This window comes from Urocitellus parryii, chromosome 10 (assembly GCF_045843805.1).
Source record: "Urocitellus parryii isolate mUroPar1 chromosome 10, mUroPar1.hap1, whole genome shotgun sequence".
NCBI classification, from domain to species: domain Eukaryota; kingdom Metazoa; phylum Chordata; class Mammalia; order Rodentia; family Sciuridae; genus Urocitellus; species Urocitellus parryii.
Window position 1 is genome coordinate 64,732,010 of NC_135540.1, and position 18,617 is coordinate 64,750,626.

Consider the following 18,617-nt stretch of genomic DNA (forward strand, 5'->3'; position numbering starts at 1 on the left):
TTACTAGTATGTAACTGGGAAGTAAGGCTGTCTGATTCTGATGGAATGCTGGGCTTGTGCATTTATGCCAAAAGGTAGGAATTATGTTTGTACGTATTACAGATAGGTAATATGCTACAAGTATTTCTTATTATTGGGGGGATGTAGGAGCTGGTTTCCATTTTAAAAAATTAAAAATTTTAAAAATTTATGAGTGGTTTGATGCGTATTTTTGAGTGGTATGCTAGAGAATATTGTGTGTCTTTGGCATGTGTACTACTCTGTGTATATTGAGCTGTGGGGTGGATGAATCATGTAAGATTATTTTCAGAAATGTGGTTGTTATATCAAAGTGTATTTTTGGAGAATGCTGGGGTGTCTATATGTGTGTGGAAATGTTTGGGAATAAGGTTTATGTTGTGTTCTGAAGATGTGGAATGTGGCAGTGTTTGAGAGAGGTCTGTATATTCAGGTATTGGGAATGTTTGTGTATATGTGTTAGTGTGTGGGCGTTATGTTTGTATTAGTCATTGTACCTTTGTACATGTGTTTGCTCTTCTGTCTTTATTGTTTTGGTACTTTTATTTGAGCCCAAGGCTTCACACTTGTGTAATTAATGTTTTTGTATGTAGGCATAAGAGTGTTTGGGTATGTTTGGGCTCAAGGGTCGTGTTTCTGTTTATTCTGGAATGTAATGTTTATAGAGATTGGTGATGTTGCTTGAAAGAGTGGTCCTGATGTTTGTGTTTGGTCTTATGTATTCAAAACCTGTAGGATATTGGAAGTCATGTGAGTATTTAACTCATGGATTTTTGGTGAGTATTCTGGGGTTGTGGGAGGTTCGTTGTGTGTGTTTAGAAATAGAGAAGCCATGTGGATTGGCTGTGTATTTGTGAATAGCAGATTACAGGAATTTTAGAGCTTTAAGCTTTTGCTTCAGTCTTGGCTGGGGGTGTTGTGTGAGACAACTTGTGTATGCTAGGTGGTTTTCTGGAGTCTGTGCCCATAATATTTTCACAGTGTGCATATGGACAGTGTGTCTGTTGTATGTTTGTATCTAGCGCATGTGTATGTGAATGCATAGTTATAGGAATGATGTGAACATTCAGGTTACTAACTAGGGTTTTCTATTTTAGGTAGAAACTAGTAATTTGTCTATGTGTTGATGGTGCATGTGTCACCAGTGAAGCGTGTGAGAATGTCTTCAGAAATGTAGGATCCTGTACTCAAACCTTCAGGTTTCTTGGCAGAGAAGAATTTAAGGCCCAGATTTTAGAGAAAGTGAAAGAGCTTGATTGCAAAGCAAAAGTAAACACTCAAAAGGCTGAGTGTGGCCATACTTAGAGGCCAATTAGCCTCCCAGGCAGATGGTTGGTGGCTTATAATGTTCAGGGGAAATAATATTTATAAGCAGGGGTTGTATATGAAGAGGATTCTCTTGATTTGGTAGGTCTTTTGTTTATCTATGTTTAGTTTCATTAGCATCTATTTATGCAACCAACAGGTGTATAGGTACATGTGGTAATAATCCTCAATAATTAAAAAGGTGAAAATTAGGGTTAGGAATGTCTCTGGAGCATCTGCATGAGGAACCAGCCTGAGCTTGCTCAAGATTGCAGTTGCTTTGTAGTTAGGTAGAATACTGTTTTTTTCCAGTCAGATGCTAGTAGGATATTTATGGTTGAGTAGGAGGCCTGAAACTGCAGATATCTTTTTTAACTAAGAGCAGCTCACAAGTAGCCTGCTAACCCAGGACCCACTGACATCTACTTATCCTGTTCCCTATTTCATAGGTCTGTGACTGTGCAGGTCTAATGAGGAGTGTATCTTAGAGATATGTGATGTAGTTTCATTTGTACATTTGGGGTTGGAGTTGAAGTTCCTACTTGGGGTACGGGTGGACTGTGTGCACATATTCATATATGGGCTGGAGCTGGCTAGAACTAGCTTGTGATGACTCAAATCTGTCTATTTCTGTGTTCAGTGGCATCAGGTTGGTAGGCTGAAGTTAGTCATGGCAGGGTGGTTAGAGCACATAAATTAAATGTGAAGGCATGGGGGCTGGAGTTGTGGCTCAGCACTAGAGCACTTGCCTAGCATGTGTGAGGCCCTGGGTTTGATCCTCAACACCACATAGAAATAAATGAATGGAGTAGGGGTATTGTGTCTAACTACAACAAAAATAAATATTTTGTTTTTTAAAAAGTGAAGTATTGCTTTCCTCTCCCAGTGGATATCTTACTAAATATTTACTGGCACACCTCTAATGTGTGCATGAGTAAGTGTGTGTGTGTGTGTGTGTGTGTGTGTGTGTGTGTGTGTTCAGTATGTATGTGTACATGTTTGTGTGAAGTAAACACATTCAGGCAACAGTGTATTTGGATTCTCTACATGTATTGTGAGTTGGGCATCAGGGATTATGGACCCTTGTGTCTATGCCAAGATACTGCATTGATCCAAACTGGGTTAGTTGACTTTCTTTTCAGGGCCACAGAATCCTCCTAAATTTTGATTTCTGTTCTTTGTGTGGATAGATTCAGTGAGGTCTGTTCCTGAAGCAGGAACATAATTCTTCACCATTTGTGTGGTCCTGGATCTAGGTCATGAAATGGTTAGCATGGTGGGCAGATAGCTATGGAGAGCAGAACGTTCATAGCATTGGCTACATGATGTTCAGAAGTCATAAAGTTGTGTGATTTCTTTTACATTAAATGCGATGGGAGATGTTCTCTCCATGCAGAATGCTCTCATAAGCAACTGGGCAGCTACAGGGGCTGTTGGCTTCTCTGAGACACAGCTGGTGGGCAGACACCTTGTTTCATGGGTTGAGCTGTCAAAAGCCTGCAAAATCTGTGCCTCAGCTACCGTGTGCCTTCCTAACCCTCATACACACACACACACACACACACACACACACACACACACACACTAGAGGTATGTTAGTAAGATGTCCTTTAGGAGTAGGCAGAGAGCCTTGACTTCTAGTTTACATGGATGTAACTATCCCACCATTCTTAAATTTCACTACCAAACTGGTGCCACTAAACACATTGCATCACAGTGTTCAGTGATGCACTGACCCTTGGGCAAGTGGCTTTGCTCAAGTGTCTTAACCTCTCTGAGCCTCAGCTTACTTTTCTATAAAATTAGAATAATAAAGCTAACTCTGCAAGATTGTGAAGATAGAGTTAAGGTGTAAAGTACTTGGGTCAGTGAATGGTGTGTTTTTAGTAATTGCCAAAATGTTTGGTATCCTGTTTATTGGTCCATCCAGAATATAACTGTCATCTCCTTAATACATCCCCCGTTTCCATACATATCAGTGCATCAGCATGTATTTTATGGCCCATGGGGAACATGGGATCCCTGCTCTTGCTCCCAAAGCCCCAACTTCTACCTCTCCCTCATAAGAACATTGAGTTTAGCATCTGTCTCATGTAGAATTGATACCTCAGGGACAGGGAGCAGACCCATTGACTTCAGATCCTCCAGAATATCCTTCAGTGTCTACATTAAGTAAGCAATGAAGAATGAAAAAGAGATATAGGAGGGTGTATTTTTGACTTTCCAAAAGTTCAAGTATGATAACTTGCTCTTGGGTAAAATTTGTTCCTCAGAGTCTACACCTAGTTGAGGGGATAGCAGAAATGACTTAGTTCCTGACCTCAGTGCATCTCTACCCTGCACCTTGTGTCTCAACACAGCCTCCCTTCCATCCTGGCTCTGTTATTGCTGTCTGACCTACCTTGCTTGGAGTCCTCCTCTTTTTTTCTATCATTGACAAGAGGACATCATGAGTCTGATTGCTGGAGGATATGGCCTTGGGAGAGCTGCATGTCCCTATCACTTGAGTGAGGCCAGACTGGGGAAGGAGAGTTGTCTGGCAGAGCCATCCCTAATCCTGACCCTCAGATGCCATGACTGAGAGGCTAAATGCCTATCATTTTGAATTGCTGAATTTTCCAGTGTTTGTTAGTCTACAATATTGGTTCACTAGGTAACTAGTACTCCCAAAAATAAATGCACATCATAAGATCAGATTGCAGTTATCAAGTGAAGAGAAAACCACAGAAGTTGAAACCATTTTGTACCAGGCAATGTATTCTTCCATTTGCACTTTTCCTCAAGCCTATATTTGTAGCCCTTCCCTTCTTTCTGTAGAGACCCTGTCCTTTAATTTAATTGCTTACTGATTCTCTCCAAAAACTCCATGTGTGACTCCATCATACATATATTTGTTTATTGTCTATTTTCTGTGGGGTGAAATATCCATAAGAGAGATGGTCTTCCAGTGTCTCTTGGTGCTTAATGAGTAATCATTGAAGGAATCAAAGAATGCTGTCTTATGTTGAGTTCCTTTCAGTTCAGTCCTGAGACAGCTTTGTAAGCAAGGTTTTTGTTTGTTCATTTTTGTTTGTTTAAATATTCAAAGAGAGCATAATAAGTCTTAGGAGAAGTTGAAATATGACCCAGGCCCCCAAACAGTCTCAGCTAGCCTCTTGTGTCAGTGGAGGATTAATATTGTCATTAGCTCAGCTTTTTATTACCCGTTTATCCATGAAACCTCCCTAGAAAGTTGTAAGAGCTCTTGAAGGTGTTCTCTATAGCTGATGCAGATGTCAAGGGAGCTGACGGTTAAGGTAGTTTCCAGCAGCATTCCCAGAAATTGGTAAAAAAGTCCCTTTATTGATAATAGATCCAAGTTGCAGATGTCAGTATCCAACATAGTCTACTTCTGTTCAGCTCAAATTCATTACTTTCATTTCCATTCTGAGGAAGGAAAAAAAAAAACAAATGTATATTTGTGTTCAGGATTGTGGGAGTGTTTTATGTATGTTCAGAGTATTTAGGTTTATATATATATCAATTTAGGGGCTGTGAGAACTGTGTGTACAAGAGGTTTAAAAGCTAGTATATATATAAATTTTCAGTTGTAGATGCAAACAATTCCTTTATTTATGTTTGTGTGGTGCTAAGAATAGAATCCAGTGCCTTACATAAGCTAGGCAAGTTCTCTACCACTGAACCCCAGCTCCAGGCCCAGCCCCTAGCATATACATTTTTGAAATGAAAAAATTTCAGGAGAAAATTTGCTAGTTTTTGTTGAGCATTTTATGTCATGTGTGTGTTTTTCTCACTGTATCCCAATAGAGTCAATGACTCGAGAAGTAGTGAGAATGAGCTTTACTAGCAACAAGCTCGCCTGATGGAACAGAAGATGGTAGGCTCAAAGGAACATATGATGGTCCTAGGTGGGTGCATCAGTTGTCTATAGTGTTTCAGAAAAGTAGCCTCTTCTGGAGTGTGGGCTGTGTATGTCTTATCTTATTCATGTATGTCACCAAGATTTCCAGTCCAGTAGGTCTAAACAAGACTTAAGTGATCAAAGTTTCTCTGTTAAAATTCTTGATTAGAGTGGTTTGTGGGTTTTGTTGTGGTCAACATTTCTTTTTCTGTTATTGCGGGGGTCATGGTTACTGGGGATTGAACTCAGGGGCACTTGGCCACTGAGCCACATCCTCAGCTCTAGTTTGTCTTTTATTTAGAGACAGAGCCTCAATGAGTTGCTTACTTCCTCATTGTTGCTGAGGCTGGCTTTGAACTCTCGATCCTCCTGCCTCAGCCTCCGAAGGTGCTGGGATTACAGGTGTGCATCACCATGCCTGTCATGGTCAACATTTCTGGCAAGCATCTTTTCAGGTCTGACCTTCTCCCATAACTTTGGATTAGGAGTTTCCAAGAAGGGGGAACATCTTGTGCATTTCTAGCTGGGTTTATAGTGTGCAGATGATCTGTTAGAGACAGGGTAGGTATAAGCTAAGAGAATTGGATTTTCATTGGGTGAAAGGCTTATGTGTTCTTTCATGATGTTTCTTTCATTATAATTATCATAAGAGAGCCATTTGACCAAAAGGCATTTTACAATAAAAAGATTCATATTTTCTTATCAATTTTTGTGTTTCTCATGTATTGTGCAGTGAAATTGGCGATATGCTCTTATGTGGTATTGGTGAGCTGTTGGGGCAGCCCTTGTATGAATTTCTGGATGACAGGAAGTTTTCCTTTCATTTTCATGGGCATAAAATCATGGGGTGGTTATTTGTATGAGAAAATGAGATGCTGTGCTTTTTCTGGAGGGATGGTAAGAATTCAGAGGGATTCAGTGTTTTTTATACTCTTTTTTTTTTTGAATGCTGGTTTCCCTAAAATGTTGATATGCATTCAAAATTTAGGGTTTGTTTTGTTTTAAACTTACCCATGAGAATCTGATATGTGTTCACTGGTGTGTGTGATGGTGTCTGTGTGGCTATTTGAGACCAAGGGAAAGTCATGATGTTTTTTGTGAGACTATGAAGGGTTTGATGTATTTAGAGGGCCATTGTTTATTTGTTTAGGCTCATGAACGCACCTTGGGATGTTTGGGTGTAATATGTGTGTTTGCCTATGGGCTATGTTAATGAATGTGTTTGGGTCTAAATCTATGGGTTTGCCATGTGATTGATATTGTTGGGAAATGGAGGAGTGGTATTTATATACTTGGGATATAGAATATACTTGGTTATGTGGAGTTTTATAAAAAATTTCTTTTCTTTATTCATGTATATGTACTTGTGTGCTTGAAGGCTGGTCAGTTACTAATTTTGTGGAGTAGTAGGATGAATATGTTCAAGTGTGGTGTGGAGTTGGTAGGGTTCTGAATTTTTATAGACAAGGATTTATTCATATTTGGGAGTGTGTGAACTTGTATATGAAGATAGTATAATGTTTTGTGTATAATTTGGTATATTTGCATATTTTTATGTAATGGGTAACTGTAGAAATTAGATGCATATGGAGAGTTACTTGTGTCTTCAGTTTGTATTCACTACCACAGCTCAGGTGTTTGTGGGTATATTTGTGTTGCATGTATCAGTAATAGTTGTGAGAAGGAGAATATTTAGGTGTCAATTAGTATTTGTGCTTAAGGGACATGGCAGTTGATGTCTGTTTTCTGGGGCCATATATGTATGAAGTAGAAAATTATTTGTAACTGGGGGAGATGAGGAAGTTATTTGTAACTTTCTCAAATAGAAAGTTATTTGTAACTGATATGTGATGAAGAGGTGACACTGTGCATATATATGAAGGTTATGGGCATTTTGTTTATATGTTTTAGGGATACGTGATATAGTAATTTGTTAGCATTTGAGTAAAAACAAAATGTGTTTTACTCGCCCATTATAATTTAGATTTTGTAAGTGAGCTTATGTGTATTTTAAATTATATTCTTGAGATTTTTTTGTGTCTCAGGCATGAAAATTGGTTTCTGGATTTGTAAATGAATGGTTGAATTCTATAAATTTCTTCATTGGGAATGAGGTTGCTAGGAGTATTCAAAGTATATTTCTTTGGAGAATGCTGTGTCATTTCTAGGTGTGGTCAGGTTGGCAAATTGCATTCTGGAGATGTGGAATACTGTGTAGTGTTTTAAAGACTGTCTATATTCATGATTTGGATATATTTATGTGTCTCTCTCTCCTGTTCAGAAATTATGTATATATTGATCCATAGATAGAGATTAATGTGTGCATGGTTTTTCGAGTGTTCTGGTATTGAACTCCCTGTCTGATTGCATGCAAGACTAGCGTTTTTGTGTTTTGTATGTAGGCACCCAAGTTATTAGGTGCATGTTCATGGATTTGTGGATGTGTGTATTTAGAATTTGTGTATACAGGATTCTCAGGAATTGTGTTTTGTGTTTATTGTGGCATGTAATTCTTGATGATTTTGGTGATGTTCATAGAATGTGTGGTCCTGGTATATAATTATGTTTAGTCTCATGCATTTGTGAAGTATAAATTGTTGGTGTCTGAGTGTATTTTGAATTCATTGGACTTTTGTGATGTGTACTCTGGCACATGTGAGAGGTTCATTGTGTGCTTGGAAATATATTGTATCTTTGGATGTTATGGAATGTGTATATTTTTGAACTATGGGATTTCATGTAGGTCTATTGTAGTTCAAGAGATGACTGGTTATATACTTTTGGTTTTCCAGAGTCTGTGCCTGTAAGATATTCATTGGGTATATATGAGCAGTGTATTTGTTGTACAGGTATGTGTCCAACCAATGTTGCACCTGTATGAAAACTTGTAGGAATGTGCTTGAACATTTAGTTTGAATAGGGTATTTTTCTCCAAAAATTCACGTAGTAACAGGTGGTGTTTCTGTGTGTTTGGGATGGATATATCAGATGTTCATCTGCTCAGAAGCCATGAGGTGTATTTTTGTCTGGAGGTGTTAATGCGATTTTGTTTGTGTATTTGGGATTGGAATTCAAGTTAGTACCCTAGGGCAGGTAAATTTTGTGCACATATTTTTTTGTCTGCTGGAGCTGCCAGTAACCAGCTATGGTAGCTGATGCTGCTCATCCCTTTCAGTTTGGTGTTCATAAGCATTGGGTTGTTAGGTTGAAGTTAGTCTTGAGATAGATGTACATTGTACACTAAAAGTCAAGGCTTTCTTACCTACCTTTGAATTATTTACTAGCATATTTCCATTGTGTGTGTGTGCACCATTTTTATGAACAGGCATTTGCGTGAAGTAAATATGTTCAGGCAACAATGTGTTCATATCTTACAGATTGCACAAGCATTGTGAGTGGGGCATCAGGGACACATCACAACAACTATAAAATGTTTGTGCTGCTTTGCTCTGCCTGAGACAGCCAGAGAGGTGAGAGAAGAAAGGCTTCATTTTTCAACAATCCAGCTTGTCAGAAATGAATGGCTAGCTCCTGGTTTCATCGTGCTTAGTGCTGTTGAGTGAAATGTATACAGTGTGCATGAGGTATTGTTCTCTCAGTGTTGGGCAGGTGGGCACAAGGGCAGTTCACTAGTGTTGACAGAATGTCCTTTAGAGGATCTGGGGTTGTATGGGTTTTTTCTGGGTCCAGTGGACAATGAGCCATCTGGATCTGTGAATCTAAGATAATGTGATTGTTTAGATGCTTGCATTCTGAAGGTGTGAGCATCTGGTTTCCCTTCTAGTCAGTCTCTGCTCTACACTTCTGCCCATGTCTTTTCATTTGGACATTTCCTGTGAACTACCAAGGAGAAGTGCCCAGTGCAAGGGTTAGTACTTTTAACTAATTCTATGGTTAGTCATTATGATAGAGTGAGGGTGTGGGGAGAAAGAAAGCTATGTTTGTAAATCAAAAAGAAGAGAGTGGAGTAAAAAAAAACTTTTAATTTAGGGTTCAGAATCACTGTGATACCTTGAGTCTCAGAGGAAACTTGGGGTGAGGACAATTGAGAAAGGAAGGCACTGTTGAGATTGGTGAAGTCTTTTAGATGGACTGAATGCTTCTTTTTTTTTCTGTGGAGACAGACATGAGCTTTTGGGGACAAGGGATAGATATTCTGGTATTGATCTTTAGTTTCCCCAAAATATTCACCTATTATACCTGTGTTTCCCACCTGATGGCACTATTGGGAGGTGTGGGAAGCTTTTAGAATGTAGGGCTCAGTTGATGAAATTAATTCATTGGGGATGTGCACCTAAAGGGGTACTGGGACATCTGTGCATTTCTGTCTCTATTCTCTTTTCTATTCTGTTTCTCTTTGCTTCCCAGCTCTCATGAGGTGAGCAGAACATAGTGTCTTCCAGATGTTCTGCCTTGCCACAGGTCCAGATGGAAGAGACCCAAGCAATCATAGAATGTAACCTCTGAAATCATGAGCCAAAATAAATCTCTGGTTCTTTGAAAGTGTTGATCTCAGGTAAATTGTCACAGTGTTGTAAAGTGATTAGGACAGCTTCTGTCAAAATCCTATAATCAAACCCACCTCCAATGTTTCTAAGTAGCAGGGAGCAGCTGATACTTCCTTCACTCAACTTTTGAGCAACAAACATGACAGTAATGTACCCAGTTTATAATTGTGTCATGTAAGGATGCCCATGACCTCTTGTATGAGAGCACTGTAGACCCCATTCAGAAATAGGAGTGGATGTGGCTACAGGGACCCCAGGTGAACAAGCCTGGGCCTGGCATGGGAACACACATTGCACAATGGTGTGGCCTCCCAGCTAGGAGACATCTGTCTGGGCTGACAGTGTGTACTCAAAAGGGTCTATTTGGGATGATCCTCTCCTTTAGGTACCCCTTCAGTGTCCCAAAGGAGCTACCTCTGAAGAATATTTACCTGAGAAGGCTCTCTTTCTATTTGAAATGTTTTCTTCATATTGAGCACTCATTGAGTGAATGTTAAGAACATTTTGTTTTATAGGAGGGAATGTGCTCTCTGCTTTGCATTTTTCTATTCTCTTATATTTTCAAGACCAAGGTGTATGAATGGAATCTGCATTTTCATCCCTCCACTTTTATCTGCAATGTTAGAAGATCAATAGCATTGAACAAATTGCTAATTGAATGTGTCTGTGTTCAGACTGTGTATGGGGTATCTTATCCTGTGTGCTTGTGTGTGTGTGTGTGTGTGTGTGTGTGTATGTGTGTGTGTATGTCTTTGTGTATTTGTGTGTGTGTTTGTGAACTTGGGCTTCTAGCACTAGGACTTTGTGTTCTTGTGTGTTTCATGTGTAGAGATATGAAAGAAAATGAAACAGGACATCATGAATTATCTTATGTGTGAGTGTTTGATTGTCATGCGTAAAGATTGTGTCTGAGTGATTTCTTGGGTCAGTGCCTTTCTAGAAGAATGCGTTTTTGGGTGTTATTGCTGTTTCTGAAGGTGTTTTGGGCATTGTGGCCCATTGTGAATGTGTGCATGCATTTGAGAAGAGCTAGGATGTTATTTTACCACTCAGTGTTGGATCTATGCATTTTCAGATCTTAGAATGTATATGTATGTTTATGGTGCCTAGGTGAGAATTTTGAGACATACTCTTTGATGTACAGAGATTTGGAGAGAATGGGATTAAGGGTGTTGGGGTGTTACAAGTTATGTGTACATGGCCCATGAAGGTGTACAGTTTCTGTTGATAATGTCTTAAGAGGGACTGCTGTGTATGTCTTATTTAGGGCTTTGAGATGATGGTGTTGTTCTTGGAAATGAAGGGGTATCCTTTGTGAGTATGTAGGAGGAGTTAGCAGTGTCTGTGTATCTGAGATTTTTGTTGAACTTCATATTTTCAACCTACAGGTGATTGCATATGTTTTCATTTGAGAATAGAAATTGATGTCATATGATAATAAGTATATTTGTTTGGTCCGAGTCTACTCAGTTATTGAGGGAGAGTTTGTGTGATTGCATTTTGGGTAATAGTGACTGGTATGTGTTTTTCTAGGGTATGAGGTTATGTGTATCTGAAACACACCAAATACCCTCATCCAAAAGACTCTTGCCATAATTAAGCCTCTCCTCTTGTCAGATCAACAGCTTGTCTGAAGAGATTATTGTGCTTGGTAGCATCCTCCTTCTTGTAAATGCCAGATTTACACACAAAAGGTGTGGTAAAGTTAAAATCGGTAAACTTGTTGTACAAAAGATATTGTCTCTGTTTTCTTGGTAAAAACTTGTGAAACCTGTGTCTGAACTAGCGGATAGAATGAAAAGCACTTGTCAAGTGAACCTTCAAGCCCCCACCTGCCATGGGATATAAAGTTCAAAATATTTCCAAAATATCTTTCCAGAGAATGTTTTAGGCATGAACCATACTCTGGATAGGTCAACTACAGCCATTAAACCTGCTTCCTGAAAATTCCTCTGATGTCCACCCTCTTCTGTTCTACTTCATATCTATTTTAAGTGTTTCTTGGGGGTGACTGGAATTATGAGACTTTTTTTTTTTATTGGATCAGTCAATTTCATTTATTTGAAGGTAGTTACAAGTATAGACTTGATAAGACTAGGACAAATATTAAGTATTGGATTGAATTTCAAAGCATTTGATGTACAATTTCTAAGTTTTTCATCTGAAAGGGGCTAGAAACACCCCAGAAACAAGCACATCCAGGACTTGCATTCTAAATAACATTGTCCACTGTAAGGAACAGATTCTTAAAGAAATGGCACATTCCAGGACTGGGAAAGAAAAAGCCAATGATGCTCCTAAAATCTTTCTTAGCCATAAAGTATGCACATACTCAAAACCCGATGTATCAAAAGCACACAGGATACCAATCGTTGAATCTGGGACAATAAAAACATCAAAATTAATTGTGATAGTATAAGACTTGCCAATTTTGATTAACTGCTAATTAAAATAAGCCTCCATACCAAGGAAAAAAAATACAGTGTTGAGGTAAATGGTTTATTATGTCTGCAGCTTTCTGTCAAACACGTCAGGAAATAAATAGTATATATCCATGCATATGAGAATACTCAACAAAAGTTAATATACAAGAATTCTTTCAACTATTATAATTTCAAAGTTAGAGGAAAAGTAATTCACATCATTAATCAGAGAGAACCTAAAATATCAATCTGGAACTTGACTAAGGAGATTCACAGCTCTGGAATCCCACCTTGTTCACAACTTCTTCACCCCTTCCTTATATCCATTTACCTACTTTTCAATTTCTTATATATGACTCTGGGGTCATATATAAGTTGGGGTAGACTTCGAATGTTCTTGCCTTCCAATGGAAGGATTACACAATCATCACATTTTTGATTCCTCCACCTGAACTGCACTTTACAAAATTCTACTCATTCTTGAAATCTCTGCTAAAAACACTTACACAATTTTTGAGTATTCTAGCAAAAACCAGAATAGCCTCATTAATTTTTTTTAAGCAACAACTCGCTAACTTTATCATGGAAATGTCATTAAATCTGTTAACTTCTGGCAGTTGCATTTTGAAGTGCTTATTGCCAATTCCTCCTCCTCCTTTTAGGTGTAAAACATGAGAAATTAAAAAGCATTGGTTTTATTTTAAGCAATACTACAGAGTTCTGAAATAATAAAAATCAAAACAGGTAATTAAAAGATCAACAAAAGCTATGAATGCTATTTCTAATATGAAAAATTTTTTAAATAAGATGACTTATTTCCTGCCAGCAATTTATTTCTAAATTGTTATGCCCTTGTGTCTTTTTTAAAATATCATTTTATTTATTTTTATGTGGTGCTGAGGATCGAATGCAGTACCTCACAAGTGCTAGGTGAGCAGTCTACCACTAAGCCACAACCCGAGCCCCTGCCCTTGTTTTATACCAAAGAATTTTAGTCATTAAACTTATTTAACTGATAAATTTGAAAGTACAGCAGAATGTCAAATGGAAGAAACACAAGATACACAGTATACTAAGTACATAAATTAAAAATTTCCTATGGATGAACACTCCTCCTTAAAGAAAGTAATTTCATACACTAAGAATGTTCCCATTTCTCCAAAATTACATGGTGGTCATGTGAATCTTCAGTCCAAGAACTTTTTTTTTTTTTTAAATCCAGTTTATATTTTAATATCTGGATTTTTAATTCAGTATACAAAAACTACCAGTATACATCTATTAAGTTAATTTCAGTATTATTTCACCATTATCACTTACATTTACTTAGTGCTTTTAAGTGGCAAATTACCTAATTATGAACACTAATTTTTCAAAACAAAATTGCACTCAAGTATATTACAATGCAGATTTTTAAAAAACTGAATTACATATATATTTCTCTTTTCTAAAGTTCCTACAAAGAACTTATACTTGACTATTTGTTCCATAATTTTAAAATAACATTCAGCTTGGCTTAGTCAAAAATAAAAGGCTAAAAACCTTTCTAAGACTAAATCCATAAATGGACTCAAATTTTAAACCAAGCCTTGAAATCACAGCAAAGGATATTTTCATTTGTTTAACATTTCTGCATGGCATAAGGTTTTCACAAACAATCTAGTTTTTATCTTCATTTTTAATAATGGAAATAGTCAGCAACTCAGATAAATCCACAAATTCATACTGTCTTACAAGCAGCAGTAATATCAACACTGTTAATCCAGTTATCTCAGGGGCCTTATCATACATCAGTTATATGTTAACCTAAATTCACAGAAAAATAAAAATATTTCTACCAAAGATGTCTCCCTTTCATGTTTGTTGTTAAACGAGCTCGAAAGGAAATAGAGGTAGAATCCCATTTTTCTTAGGTACCAACTCACCAATTCCAACAATTAAGAAATTTTAACATCTAGATAAGAGTATTACAAATACTGCTTCACTAAACCTATATAAAAGAAATTACACAGATGTGACTTTCAGACATCCAGGTTTAACTAACGACTAATCAACTCTTTCTCTGCTTGTCATACTTGAATGACCATAAAATGACAGGTCTTATAAGCTTTTTAATAGGTGACTATATGGGATTTTACCATTTCTAATAGGAAAAAAAAAGAGAGAACTAACCTGATAGTGAATTGGTTAGTGGAAACCAAAAATTAAGCACATAAAAAGAAACTCTGAAGTGTCTCAAAAGTATCTGTAGCTACATTTTCAATAAAATCTGTCAGAATTATGGAATTCCTTTCTAGTTTTCAAATTAACTCTATCTAACAGGACTAGGGAGGTGGCTCTGTTACAGATTTACAGGTCACAGCGGACTAAGCACAGAACAGCCTGATCTAGATATCTGTTTTCCAATGTTTAAAAAAAGTATATTCATGTTTTTAAAAAATCCAAATATCACCAGTATATTTTATAAAATTAATTTCAAGTTTTATTAAGGATTTCAAATTACATATTTCAAATTTCTAGAATGGAATAGAACCACTTTGGAACTGAAGAAATGGCATAAATGAACACTGACATTCCCTGAAACTCCAATTTTATAAAGAAAACAATCCCTGTGCAGACCACACCGATTATTTAACAAGATGAAGTATTACTATCTTTTCACTTTGGCATAGCTGTTTCCTAAAGGAATAAAACAAAAATAGTGATTTTGTTGCTTCTTTCAATTCATTAAAAATGGGATTCTATCTTTAGATCAAAATTTTTAAATTCAGAAAAAGCTTGTGTTTAGATTATGGTTAAAAAAATTACAGACTATCTAAGTCAAAGCAATCAAAATCATTTTGAAAATGAAGGAAAAAAACTATTATAATTGGTTAAGGATTTCCAGTAGTTAGTTAAAAATCTCAGGAATAGGCATGGATAATTCTATACAAATAATAAAATGTCTTCACATTCTAAAACCTTAATACTAAATTTTCAAAAGAAAACTATTACTTCTAAAAGTGAACTTAATGTAGTTTTATTAACAGCAGAAAGTCAAACCCTCCTGTTGTTACAATTCATTTAGTTCACCCTCACTGTCAGACCAAAAGTTCACCCCCCAAAATTAACAGTAATAAGCCTGAGGTATTTTAAATGTGGCTCTATAGTCTCAAATTTAATTGCATTCCCCTTCCCCAAATGGTCTTTTTACCACTTTAGTCCCATGATCTCTATAGTATTTTGTTACAGTATGGTCATCTGATACCCTGGAAAAAAATCCTTGGACCTACTGAATAGTTCACTCATCCCATCCAATTTTCATTAAAATAGGGGCCATGCACAGATCTGAAAGAGTGTTGTCTGGCCAGATCCAGAAGAGAAGTGTTTTCACTTCATTTTCCAGTTAATTATGGAAGCCTGGTATGAAAAAAAAAAAATGCCGAATATCACTCTTGTGATACAAAACAGGCCCAAATTTTTAAGCTTTTAAAAAGGCTGAGAAACAGTTCATGAAATTTAACTTAATATGCCTTAACACATCTGTGAGGTAGTTAAGTAAACAGTACTACCCATTTTAATACACAGTAAACAGAAGCATGGGTAAATGACATACTAAAGCAATAAGAATTAGAATAAACCATACAGGCTTAGGGCTTTGGTTCTAGCCCAAAGGAAATGAAATTTAACTTTTTTGCTTTTTAAAACTATATCACATCATTAAGAGTCTTTTTTTTTTTTTCCCTTCCACTTGGCTTATGAAGCTGGCATGCTTTCCTTCAATAATATGGTAAACTGGGCACAACCTTTAATCCAAGCCTCTGGGTCTAACCTGAATTAGTACAAAATTAAGACATTATCTTGTGAGAACTAAAATTATATTTGACATTTTTATTTTAGGCTGCAAAAACAAATCAAGCAAACAAACAACAAAAACTTGAAATAGGCTCGTCAAATGATGTAAATTCATCCTTTCCAGGAAAGCAGAAGGTAGATCCTACCACAAAGAAAAGATGCTTAGTTAATGGAAGTTAAAATTACAAGTACACTTTATCAGGTTAATAACCTTCTGAAAATTATTTTATTCACCTCCCTGTGATAACCAATAACCAAATTATGAGTTAGGTTTCCTTAAAATTAACTACACTTCTTAATAATCCTAACAGTTATCGAGTTTGGTCTTACTGGAAATTCTTAACCATGTTTGTTATGGGTTTTTTTCTTCTCTCAAATGATGAGTTATATTAGTAAAAATTCACTACATTTCTGTAACAAATAAATGAAAAGCACAACTTTGCAAGCAGACTTAAAGTCACTCTTACTACCAGCTGAAAACTACTTTGGTTCATCAGGAAAAAAAAATAGCAAACAAAAAACATTTAGCTTAATTTAACAGTTGTTCATTTTTATAGTTGTACTCCAATAGCTACATGATACAAATATTCCAGAAGAACCAAACTGCAGCAATGAATGAACATGCGTGAGAATTTGTGCATTCAACAGATATGACAGAAAAGCTATAGTTAAAATGCTAGGTAGAATAAATTTGTCTTTAAAATATCAATTCCTTTCCTTTAAAAAAAAATTATTGAGTCTACCAAGAAAATACAAAAACATAAGGCTGTAAGTAAATAATAGTTGTGTATAGGCTATTACAGTGCAGGTTATCCTCAAGGCCACATACATCCTGCTTCACTGTTGCTTGCACTCTGCTGGGTTTTGATCCTTCTTCGAGTCATAGTCTGGATCATTTTCCTCATCTCCTTCTTCTTCCCCTTCCTCATCCGCTTCTTCACCTTCTTCATCATAATCATCATCATCATCTTCAATAGCTTCTCCAGTGAAGTATAACACTGATCTCGGGATTATGCGCTCACGTAAAAAGTGACCAATTTCAAAGTCTGCAGCAAGAATAGCTTCAGCATCATCATCCAGATCTCCACTGTCAGGAACTTCAGGAGGGGCAAAAAAATTAAAGAAAGAATCATTGGAAACTGTTTTAGTCACGGTACGAACTGTCCCTCGTCCCTTGTGTTTCTGCTTCTTCTTAATAGTTTTCAAAGTGACATTCTTTCCTTTTTTCCAATCTATCTGGCACCCTGTACAACCCATAATTTCGGGTCCATCAAAAGAAAAGGGATCAGAATCGTCTGGTTCTGACCTCATCCTGTATGTCTTTGTCAACACTTCATTTGTGAAATATTCATTGGGTTCAAAGTGAAATATAAGATAAAACTCATAGGCTGGCCAGCATCTGAGAACTTCACTTTAATATCTTTCAAGTGCTTCAGAATAGGTTCGTCATGTTCCTGAACCATGTCACTGAGCAAGTCAACATTCTTAAAAACAGTCAACCAAAATTCAGGAATTCCTTTAGGGTCTTCTTTTTCTTCATCTTTTTTCTCATCTTCTATCTTGGCCTTTTCTTTCAGCTCCTCCGAAATTTCCTCTTCTTCATCTGGTTTCCATTCACATTCTTCTTCTGTAGGTTCATAAATTGCATTAATGATCTCAAATCGCTTATCAAATAGAGGCTGATAGAGAACAGCATACTTCCTTTCAAGATCATGAACTTCCTCATAGAATTTGGCTTCTATCTGTGCACATTTAACTTGAAGGTTTTTGAGAGCATTCACTCGTCTTTTAACTACCCTAGGCAAGCTTTCAATGTATCCTGTTGGTGTTTCTACCAGACCATCAAGTCTTTCTTGAAGAGCTGCAAGAATCTGAGGATTTTGCATCATCTGAACAGTCAGCTGACGCGCTTTGATTTTTGTTTCTTCACCAGTTTCTTCTTCTTCTACTTCTTCAACATCATCCAAATCTTGATCAAGTTCAGACTGTTCTTTGTTGTCAATGTCTGCCATGTTGTAGGAACTTCAAATACCGGCAGTTAGTACGGGGAGCCAGGCGATCGGAGCTGCGCAGGCAGTGACTCAGGGAGGCAGCGGAGACGGGAGGAGCAGGAGGCGGCGCCGAGAGCAGATGGCGCTAAAAAAGCGAGACTTTGTAAGAAAGATCATTGATTGTGATTTAATTGGTTTTTGGTGTGTATTTGTTTTAGATTTGGGCATGAAGAACTCTGGGTATACAGTCAAGCATTTTGGCAGATAGGAAGTTTATGCAATTGAGGATTTTCAGAGTTCCACAGTGTTGTGGGCTTGTGACTGTGTACATTAGGAGATATGAGCAGTCCTGTACATACCTGTTCATAGTGACTGAGTGGCTGCATGTGCTTTTGGGTCTGTGAGAATACTGTAGATATGTAGATTCAGACAGACATCTGAGTTCTCAAGCCCGTGTAATATAGGGCTGTGAATGCATTTAGACTATGTGATGGCTATATATTCATTCTTGAGCTGGAAGTAGCTGGTGTTTGTTTCCACAGTGGAAATATAGGAGTTATGTTTATATGAGAATACGAGTGAGGAGGCTTAGGTACTGAAAGTATATATGGTAATTATTGCATGGTGGGACTTGTGG

At 37.1% G+C, this 18,617-nt stretch overlaps 1 pseudogene across 1 annotated transcript; it reads right to left on the reverse strand.

The window, feature by feature from the left end:
* Positions 1-14,993: 14,993 nt before the first annotated feature.
* LOC144248951 (nucleosome assembly protein 1-like 1 pseudogene) lies at positions 14,994-18,127 on the reverse strand (annotated as a pseudogene). Its single transcript, XR_013344409.1, has 2 exons — positions 16,791-18,127; positions 14,994-16,131 (listed from the first exon to the last, which is right to left on the reverse strand). The product of XR_013344409.1 is annotated as a nucleosome assembly protein 1-like 1 pseudogene (transcript).
* Positions 18,128-18,617: the final 490 nt, after the last annotated feature.